We start from the raw sequence: 11597 nt of genomic DNA, 5'->3' as shown, positions 1-11597 counted from the left end.
TTTAAAGTTGCCTTTGAGAAAGTTGGTGCTGCAATTTGGCTATGGTTTGTTTGTCCTCACCAAAGCTTATGTCAAAATTTGATTACCAATGTGGCAGTGTTGGGAGGTAGGTCCTAGTGGGAGGTGTTAAGGCAATGGGGTGGATCCCTCATGAGTGGCTTGGATGCTATTCTTGAGTTCTCACTCTCTCCAGACTGAAATTGTTCTCATGGAATGGATTAGTTCCTGCAGAGTTGGTAGTTATAAAGCTAGGATGCCCCTCAGGTTTCCCTCTTTTCACATGTGCCTGACTCCCCTTTGACCTTCGCCACCACGTTTTCATGCAGCACAAAAGCCCTCACGAGAAGCTGAGCAGATGTCAGAGCCATGCTTCTTGTATACTCTGCAGAACGAGGAGCCAAATAAATTTATCTTCTTTGTAAATTACCCAGCCTCAGATATTCTATTACAGCAACAAAAAATAGACTAAGACAGTAGGATATCAGAATATTGAACTCAAATGCTAAGCATGGCAAGAATATCTTTGAGGCTAATGCAAAACAATGGCATTCATTCAGTCATTTCACAACATGGGTTGACTACCTATTTTCTCCTTCGTAATTTACTAGCGTCTTCCAAAAGATTGCCAGGATGGCTAAATAGTAGAAAGGAGAGCTTCATTGGCAATACTGGTTTGCAAGCCGGAAAAAGAACATCCCCAGCATGGACTGAAGGTGCTCACTCTGAAGAGGGGAAGGGCAGGTTGGATTTTATGCCTTGCAGAACCTCATACATATTCAGGATATCATACATTTTTAGCAAGTTTGGAGGAAAAGCTTTACATATTTATGAGGGGAGCTAAGTACATATGGATTGAGTAAACATACATCCCACGTTCACTTTGGGGCAGGGCTTTCTTTACATGAAAAGGTGAACTCCAGGACACAAAAGCAGTTTGTGTGTAGCCTCTATAAGATGGATGAAACTGGCCTAAGGTTTCTGTTAGCTTATCAGAAAAAAAAAATGTTTATATGGTTTGTTGGTCTTCTGTCCAATCAGAGTTATAGCTGATAGCTTCCATTGTTGGAGAGTTTAGCTGTAGGAATTTAGAAATTTGCCATTTCAACCAGACCCTGAATCTTCGACCCATAACTTTTTCCTTAACCTTTGGGTTCATCTTAGTTGACAAAGGGGCATCTATTTTGGTCTCTCAGATCACACTAGGTTCTGTAGTGCAGAGAAAACTGAGACGCAGTAGGGAGAGCAACAAATACAAAATCATAAAATAACAGAGAATTGTGAAAAAGTCATATAATAGACTAATGATCAATGTGCTGAAGAATCAGAGAGTAGAATAAAAATTCTCACTTATGGTATAAAGGTGTAGAGAAACAATCACAAGCATATATGCACATAACAACAGAGCCCCAAATACATGAAACAAAAACTGACTAAATTGAAGGGAGAAAGAAAATTCAACAACAATAGTTGGAGACTTTCAATAATGGGTATAGTGTATACTTCAAGTAGGTGATTTGTATGTTATGTAAATTATATATCAACATACCTGTTTAATTTCTATTTTTTATTTTTATTTTTTAGAGACGGGGTCTTGTTCTGTTGCCCAGGCTGGAGTGCAGTGGCAGGATCACAGCTTACTGCCGCTTTGAACTCCTGGGCTCAAGTTATCCTCCCACCTAAGCCTCTTGAATAGCTGGGACTACAGACACACGCCATGACACCTGACTACATTACTGTTTTTTCATTTTTTTAGAGCAGGGTGTCACATGGTGAGAGCAGGAGCAAGACGGTGGGTAGGTACCACATGCTTTCAAACAACCAGATCTCATGAGAACTTGTTTGCTTTTGCGAAGACAGCATCAAGCTATGAGGGATCCTCCCTCACGACCCAAACACCTCCCACCAGGCTCCACTTCCATCATTGGGCATTACATTTCCACATGGAATTTAAAGGCAACAATAATACCCAAACTGTATCAAACGCCATGCTTGGCTAATTTTAAAACTCTTTTCTAGCGATGAGGTCTCATTATGTTTCCCAGGCTGATCTCGAACTCCTGGACTCAAGTAATCCTCCTGCTTCAGCCTTTCAAAGTGCCAACACTACAGGCGTGAGCCACCCTGCCCAGTGGAGGCTGATTTTTTATTTCATGTCTACTGGCTATTTCCTGTTTCTCCTTTTGCAAAATATATTTTACATGCTACACCTATTTTTCAACTGGGATATTTATATTTCCTTGACTTTAGGAGGTCTCTGAATCTTATGGATATTAGCCTTTGGTCTGTCATATGATTGGAAGTCCTCTCATACACATTTGCCTATAACATGATGGAAACTACATTATATTTCCCATTCTTTATCTATGTCTTTCAGGATCCCCTTCTCACATAAATATGTATAAAGTGGCAAGAAGATTTTGATGGAAAGTCTGTGATTTTTCTGATGCACATCAGAAACTGTTTGAATTTAAACTAACCTTCACCTTTATTACATAGACTTTATACAATATCCCAATTCAAAATCAAAGCTGTCTCCCTACCAGATTACCAGATCTTTCTCAATTTTGGCTAGTTTACCTCCTAAAAGGGCAGCATTACCTTCTTTGTTTCCATGTTTTCAAGGGGTTATTCATACACAAAGTTAAATGTGCAATGCTTTTTTTTCCCCTAGCTAGGATAATTGTTTAAAGATTGACATAATGCCATATCCTTTGTACAGAAAAAAATAATATTTGAGAGATTATCCCATACTTCATTTAATACCGAGAGAATATTGCAAAAGCATTGATTGATTTAGAAATGTAAACCCCTTTATTTTTATTTATTTTAAAAATTGTGGTAAAACATATAACATAAAACTTACCATCTTAATGTACCACCTTAACTATTTTTAAGTGTACAGTTCAGCAGTGTTGTGCATATTCACATTGTTGTATAATAAATCTACACTCTTACAGTAATATATTTAAAAATACAACAAATATTACTTCCCTACAGATCACCACTTAATAATTTTATTTATTCTTAGGGGTTTTATAAAAATATGCCTAATTTCCACATGAATATTTTCCATTACTGAAAATTTGAAACAAAGTTAGAAAAACAAAGATTCTTTTTGCAAATAAATATACAAGGCATTAAGATGTTATTGAGGAAAATAAAGTTATAAATATTAATTTATAAATGCAAGTTTATAAAATTGCACCTTTACACAGAGGATAAATGCTTGAGGGAATGGATACCCCGTTCTCTATGATATGATTATTTAACATTGCATGCCTGTATCAAAACATCTCATGTACTCACAAAAATTAAAAATAAAAAATTAAAAACAAAAGAAAACAAAAACCCAAATGGCATCTTCGTATATTAGTTATAACATTGAGGTTTAACACATGTGAGACTGGTACTATTTCTGAAATGTAATTTTCTTGGTCAATATGCATAATGCCATTTTTTGGCTCACTAAGATAATTTTCATAAATCAACATAATGACATATCCTGTGTGCAGAATAGCAAACGTAAGGCTTGAGAGGTGATCCTATATTTTATCTTATGTAATACCATTTGTATTGGAAACAACAGATTTTAATATTTAATTGTTAGATAATAACACCCTCTAGTGAGATACTTATGTTACTTTTTTCTATTTTTAAAAAGACATAATGCATTAAGTCTTGAAAACAATTTATTATTATTTTCAATAAGATGTGTTACTTTTATTACCTTAAATTTGATGTCAGAAAAAACTATTTATTAAATTTATTCCTTTTGGCATTATCCATTTTCATGATGACAAAGGAACATTTAGTTTCAAACCTGGAATTCAAGTCACAAAAGATGTCATGATAACTGAGGCACTGAAAAAATACATCCTATTATAATAACTAAATATCACAACTGAAGAGTATGAAACATCCTAGGTTTGTGTGACTTTGAATATGCTCCCTTGCTAGGATCCTGGAAAAGCAATTTTGCCTTGAATGGTGCTACCAATTAACATTACATTTGCTTTCTGAGTATTTTTAAAGGTTTGTACTTTTATATCTGTAGGTAAAAGATTTTAAATTAATCTTCCTCTAAATGGTGACATTCTGAATATTATTAACTGTATTACAAAGTAGTACAATTGTACACTACAAAATGAAGGGAAATTTCAGAAATTATATCTCTTAGTTTGTGTACATTTGGATAATTCAAGCCTACATGTTTTTCCCCTGGCCTAAATTGGCTTTGGTTTTCTAACTCATATTCTTCCAGTGCCCTCTTTTGTTCTGTATCAAGCAGGCCCAACTTAAAAATAGGAATAATAATTCTAAAATGGTACAGAATTTTGCAATGGAAAAAGAGCCTTGAGGGTGGTCCAGTCCAACCCTGTCATTTTAGGGACAAAGAAAACTTAACTCCTGAGAAGTCTGTTATTTTCCCCATGACACCCAACTAGGAATTGGTGAAACAGGATGAAAAAACTGATTTTCTGAGTCACATTGCATTGTCCATCAAGGAAATTTTAGGAGAGAAAGGTGGTAATGGGATATTTTAATTTTTTAATTGTCAAAACATACCTAGAGCGTCTTAAAATTTAGAAAACTTAGCTAAGAAGTTTGACTTTGGGGTGAAAATTTTGCTACCATTTTGAACTACCTACCTTCAAATAAATGGGGGGTAAAAATAAATGCATCAAAAAACATGAAGTTGGGCAAGTAATGACCTAAGCTTGCACCTTTTTTATTCCTTGTATTTTTTCAATCACATTAAAATATGCATTTCTGTATTTGTTAAATCAATTCATGAATTATCATGGAGTCATGGTAAGGTTTTTCAGGAGAAACATGCTTCACATATTCTCCTCTGTCTACAGCTATTGTCTTTGCTTTTTTTCTCTTTCCACTACATTGGATAAGGTGCCTTCACTCCTTCCCTCTACCCCCCAGCCTTTTTTTTTCTCATTAAGAGTTGCTAGCTTCATGGGTTCCATTATTTAAGCTCAGATAGAGAGGAGAGATGTAATTGAGGTCCTTCCTAAAGAGTAGAGTCCAGAAAAAAAAATGAATTTCCTTCTTTCTCTCCTTTCTCTCTCTCTCTTTTTTTTTCTTTTTGGTTCCTTATCTTTCCCATGCGATGAATAGGAGCAGTTTTTGGCAGATCCTCCTGTGCTCATACACTCTGATATACAGCTGGTGAATTTTTTAGCCCTCAGCATGTAGCCTGACTTGGACCAACATCCAGAGCTGCAGAGCTGGGGCCGGGCACATAGCTTCTGTTTTAGCTGTATGGAGAAAATTCACAAACCTGAATTTGGAAATTGAGGAAAAAAAAGATTAAAATGCCTAACTGTGAGATATTTGAATTCCTTTAATTAAATTCATTTTCTTTATATATGGGAAATCTTACAGTCCAATTATCCACTTAAATATAACTTCCAATTACTTAATCAGGGTATTTTGCTATCTTCCACTTGGAAAAGAAAGTGAAACATCACAATAAACCTGTTGTCAGAGATTTTTTTTTCTATTTGTTGACACCGCAAGCAATCACGAATTCTTTCGCCTTCTATATTTAGGCTACTGGAAAGTGATTGCTGTCCAACATGATGATTCTAAAGTATATCACACGTTCAAACATAAAAAACGTTTAAGTTTTGGTGCACAAATTAATTCAACAAAGAACAATATCCTTTAGAATATTTTTATTTAACAAAAATTGGAAGAAAACTGAATTTAGCTCAGCCTACATTTAATCAGAAAATCTATTTGGTTAAGACATCCTGTTATCTGAACATTTTGTTCAAAATTCAAAATTTAGTATCGATCCCTAAAGTCATGTTACAGACATGGTATTCAAACAATCCTATTTCTATTAAATTCAAATAAATATACATTTAAAAAGAGGGGAAACATACTGTTCAGTTCCACCATATTTTTCCATATTTGTTATATCAAATATCCTATGTGTATTGGGTAAAAAGATACATTCGGTAGGAGAGCTACACCCTTTATTAATGTGACTGCTTCATTTTTGGGGCTGAAGCCTGTCCATTGTACTTCTACATTCAGATATTCAGATAAATTATCTACTTTCACAAGCGTGATGAAGCATTACCAGCTGTATATTTAGGCATACTCTGCAAATCTGAGATTTTCTTAGGAATATATGAGCTCTTTGTTAATAACCTTCTGCAAAGGATAGGAGGGAACATTTTGTGGTTTCTCCACTAGTATACAAAGTACCATATAATAATAATAACAATTTTTTTCTTTCCTTAAGTATCCCACTGAAAGTATTCATTCATCCTCAGGTGGTTTTGTTAAGTTTCATTCACCATTTGTTCTGATTTTTTAATACAAAAAGAGTTTGCCATAATTGCAGCTTTATATACTAAACTGATGCTTTAAAATAGATGTAGCATCTGCTGCTTTTCATATTTCAGAACACAGAAACAAGTAAAAGTACATGAACTGAAACACCTTTTAAAGATAACAAATAAATGCCTTCACCTTTAGCTTTTGGATTTAAACTCCGTTGGCTCTATTCTTTGGTTTTGATAGGAACCAATACTTGTTTTTTAGATGTTGTTACTGCTTTAGTTTTGTGATTAATAATTCTGCTATAGCATGTACAATGCCATCTATGCACATACTTTAAATTATACTATCTATACTAGCTAATAAACAAGTATATTGTTACTTGAACACAGCAAACTTGTTACTAACTCCACTCACCTGGAAAGGTTTCCTATAGGCTTCCCCTTTTCCTCTAAAAACTGGTGGATTGTTTATAGCTACTTTCGTTAACTTTGGGTAGGAGAATGAGGAGTTTATTTAACTCTATGTGAGTTTGACTCCTCTTTGTGAACCATATGGTCAATTTGAAATATACATTACTGAAATGTTCATTTAAACATTTTGTGTTCAAATGAAAAATATCTATCCTTTATACACAGACACAGTCATTATGTGTAGACCAAGTTTTTCAGTGAAAAATGAAAATAAAATTCAGTGGTAGAACTGCTCTCCATGAACATGAATTTGGCTCTCAGCCCCTACCACTGCTCTGCAATGCAAAAGCAATGGAGAGCAGGCTGTCTGAGTGTGTACACTTAGGAATGAGAAAGAAATCACTGGCAGAATATGCTTTAGAATAATGTCTAGTGGTAGAGGTTTGAAAGAAGAACCTAGAGAATGTTATCTCCATATTAACACATAGTGAATTATTTAGCATATTAACATATATAGCATATGTAGAAGGAATGCTCTCAGCTGGAAGCATTATCTCATGTGCTTCACTCATTCATTCAACAAATACTTATTGAGCCAGATAGTGTTCTAGGTTGTGTGGATACAACGGTGACCAAAGAACACAAAAATCCCTGCCCTTATGGAGCTTACATTCCAGTGATGGGAGGTGGACTATAAACTTGTAAGTAACATAAATAGGATATTAGATAATGATAAGTGCTGTGGAGGAAAAAAAAACAATAAAGGAGGATAAGAAGTTGTGTGTGTGGGGAAGTTGTAATATTAAATAGCAGGGTCAGGAAAGACCTTGATGCTAAGTGTCATTTGCACAAAGGCCTGAAGGAGATGAGGGCGTCAGCTATGGAGAAATCTGGTGGAAGAGTTTCACAGGGAAAAGGGATAGCTACATGCAAAGACCCTGAGGTTGGATGAGTGGCTGGTGTGTTAGGGGGACAGGTTAAAGTAGCGTGAGTAGAGTGAGAGAGACGAGAAAGTAGAGGGACATGAGGTCAGAGTAGTAAGAGGGAAAGGAGAACATTTCTTACAGCTATGAAGGAGCCATCATACAGTTTTTGGCTTTTTATGTGACCGTGATGAGAAACTATTGTAGGGTTTTGAACAGAGGAATGAAATAATTTGACTTCTGTTGTAAACAAGTCATTCTGCCTGCTGTATTGAGAACAGACTGTAGGGGGCAAGAGTGGAAGCAGGAAATAGATCAATCGTGTGCTATTACAAGAGTCCAAGTGAGAGATGATGGTAGTTTGGAACAGGGTAATGGGAAATGGTTAGATTTGGAATAAATTTTGAAGGAGTACAAATAGATGTAGAATGTGAGAAAAACAGAAATATTAAGATTGTCAAATGTTCTACATATTTTCAAGTTATTTCTCACTTTACATACAGTATGTATAAGGAACATGTCTAAAAAGTTGTAACTGATTCATATTTGAAACCTATCAGAGTAATTTCTTATTTGAGAGAAACACATAGTGAAACCATAAGAAAAGGAATTTTAAAATAAATAATTTACTCGTTCTCTAATTTCTGTTTTTGGTGTCATAGTTTATATATGTTATTGAGTTTTCTAAAAGCAGGATTCACCTGATTTTACATAAAACATAAGATCCTTTTGTAGATCAGGAACATTTTCGTTGAATGGAGCTATAGACATCTATTCTTTATGGCAGAGAAGCAGCTCAAGTATATCCATATTTTACATAGGATAGCACAGAAAGAGCCTCACTAACTGCTTAGGTTGTGTCTTACAGAGTGTTTATATGTATGGGGGAGGGAGTTACAATGCATACAGTCTACCCATCAGAGACTTGGGAGGCATGTTCACAATGAAAAGCATTACCGTCAGATATAAGTCTCCTTTAGAGATAGCACGAAGAACTGAATTATCTCAATGGGCTGCTGTAATCCCACTATGATAATCAATTGAATCCATTGCCTCTATAGGGATGATGTTGCCAAGAATGGAATCTCCTTTCTTGCATGGTACTGGAGAAATGGACAAATTGTTTTACTCTGAATCCCTTATTTTAATGTATTGCTCTGTCAATCATCAAAACTTTTTTCCCACTTCAATCCTTCCTCATGATAGACTGATTATAGGCCATTATTATGTTTAAAATCAACATTTCCTTTTAAAGAAGGTGGCTCTGACTCAAAGAACCCCTAGTCAAACTGGCAACATGCTCAGAGATCATCTCTTACATGGGCTATTTTTCTGAAAATATTTGCCCAGGTGGTTAATTTTATCCATTTGGTGTTGATTCTTTTAAATTTCCAGTTCAGACCGTAACGTTTCTTGACCTCATCTAACAATTCTGGGGGTGTATTGTATTTCGAGCCTACAGTTCTGTTGACTGATAAAATTCAAATGGAGACATCTATTCTTTTAAAATGTATATAATGCATTTAAACTACTAAAGGATTAAGACTTTCATATTCTTAATTTTAGCTAAATGGATCCTGAGTTTCTGCCAGCTCTTACCCACACTAAGGTATATTCAAAAGCTGTTCCTCTGGGATTAGTCACATCTCACTGAATTCACTCACTGATTAAAGGTCAAGTAAAGGTCAGTTGCTTTTAAGTGACCAATGAACCCATGAGGTATTTTCATGCATTTAACCAATTTCTCAAATTATCGTACACGACCTGCCAAGGAAGGATTATAAGCAGGAACCATGACACATTTCTTTAGTTTCAACCCACTAAATTAAATCTTGTCTTACTTCAATTTAGTTATCTTCTTACTGCTTAAAGGATAACCAAAAAACGTTAGCAGTTTTGAAGTTAAAAATACAACCATGTTACAGTCCTTTAAAATAAAGAACAAAAAACCAAAATGGCCATTTGAGGACATGAATAGAAATTCCCATTTTTAAAATTTACATTTTTATGATAACATTATATATACTGATATTTTGTGAGATCATTGTAGATTTTAAAATGCTTTCATGTTTTTACTTTTTCTACCCCTTAACCACTAGCTATACTTTGTAATAATAGAAAACTTATATTGCTGTGGATTAAAATAAAATTTGGGCACACACACATATATATATATATATATATAAAACATATCAACAAGGCGTCATGATAATAAAGACAGCCACTATTTGTGGACCCTCACTAGTTCCATATGTTCCTCTCACAGTATGTTTCTAAAGATGTAGAATGGTTTAAGCTTGCTTTGAAGTTCAGAAACTGAACATTACCTAAGTACTGTGGCTGACCCACCATTACATTTCAATGAGCAAGCCTTTTAATGGCGAATCTCTAAACCACTCTGTGGGCGTTACCATGGACACTAAGAGGCACTGCATTGCCAAATCTGATGGCTAGAAGAACGTGGTTCTTTTAATATATTTGAGGCATCTGCAGACTTCCGGAACTGGTTCTGTTACAGGTAAACAGGATTTAGCCTTAATTTTTAAGAGATTTTCTGGCAGCATTTAAGCTACACATTTTTGTTTCATTCTCTTCTACACTCTGCCTCAGTCGGCATGTCATCTTTGTTAAAGACCTTATAGTGCAGACACATAGTTTCCTAGATGTTAGTTAGTCTTGACAATAAGGCCTATATTCAAGATTGAACTGGCAGATCAGGAAAAGGGAGATTTGCTTAGTTTTTCTCCTTCTCAGGAAGGCATATTAAGTCTTGGGGAGAAAGACTTATTTCTGCCTACACCCTTTCATTTGGTAAGTGTGATCCTTCATGCATTCTTCTTGTACTTTGTGGCCGTTGCTATACATACTCTAAAACAATGAATTTAAAATCTATTTATGTTCTTGGGAGGATCTTCTTTGATAGGGATTCATTATGTAATCCAGTTAATAGACTGATGAAACCTATTCTTCTATGAAGAGGTTTGATTTATTAGGCTAATATAATTATGCTATTATTTTTACCATAACATGTATTTTATCTTTTAAAATCTGTTTTAATTAAAGGTTATGGAATGAATTCAGTTCTAAGCAGAGGACAAAAATAGGATTAGTTCTTTACTTGTTCTATAATAGTCATAATTATATAAATAGATATTCTTATGTTTTATCAAATATTTCTCAAATATTTACATAAATTTATATTCATGTATTATAATTTTGCATCTGCAATAGTATTCTAAAGCTGATCTATGACATCGAGCTAACCAATGTACTGTCAAACATTTATGTCTTTTTCTGATTCTAGTTATTTAAAGTATTTTTACCTTTGGCTAAATTAACAATCGTATTAGTATTAGGCCTGCACAAATTTAAGTCCTCTTTCCATGGACTGCTCTGTGTCTCTTTTTAGAGACTAAATCATTAAATATACATAATTCAGCAGTGTTATATAACATTATTCATTGTCTTCCCATATTAATTACTTTTATTTAGGCCACTTATTTAGAATTTTACCTGTATTGGCAAGACTATTATTTGTTTTCATCTCTACAGCAAATACCCAACAGATGCATTAGGAAAATAGGCAAACAGCTGGTAAACAGACTTATTCACTGCCTCAGGGATAACAAAGCAATTCACCAAATCCATCTTTCCCTCATTCATTTCACATTGTCATAATTTCCAAATCTTCAGCTTTTGCTCTCTAAGGATTTGAGCATATCTAATGTATAACAGAAACTGAACCCAAACTTTTACCCCATCAGTTTTAATATTAGTTAACAGGATTTCTTTCCTTTTACTAAATTTTGTAGTGTGCATTCTTGTTTTTTCTAGTTGTTGAATTTTGTAAGAAGTTTGTATAATTGATAAATAAAAATGTATATATTTATGGTATATAACATGATGTTTTGATATATGTATACACTGTAGAATGGCTAAATCAAGCTCATTAACG

General features: G+C 34.4%; 1 protein-coding gene across 1 annotated transcript in view; it reads left to right on the top strand.

Annotated features, from left to right (window-relative positions):
- Positions 1-10235: 10235 nt before the first annotated feature.
- Positions 10236-11597, top strand: part of LRCH2 (leucine rich repeats and calponin homology domain containing 2) — a 149286-nt gene continuing 147924 nt past the window's right edge. Inside the window, exon 1 of the mRNA XM_054472338.2 lies at positions 10236-10453. The gene's annotated coding sequence lies outside the window, so the exon portion shown is untranslated. The remainder of the gene's footprint in view (positions 10454-11597) is intronic.

Source organism: Pongo pygmaeus, chromosome X (genome assembly GCF_028885625.2).
Source record: "Pongo pygmaeus isolate AG05252 chromosome X, NHGRI_mPonPyg2-v2.0_pri, whole genome shotgun sequence".
Classification (NCBI taxonomy): Eukaryota; Metazoa; Chordata; class Mammalia; order Primates; family Hominidae; genus Pongo; species Pongo pygmaeus.
This window is presented reverse-complemented; position numbering and strand designations above follow the sequence as displayed.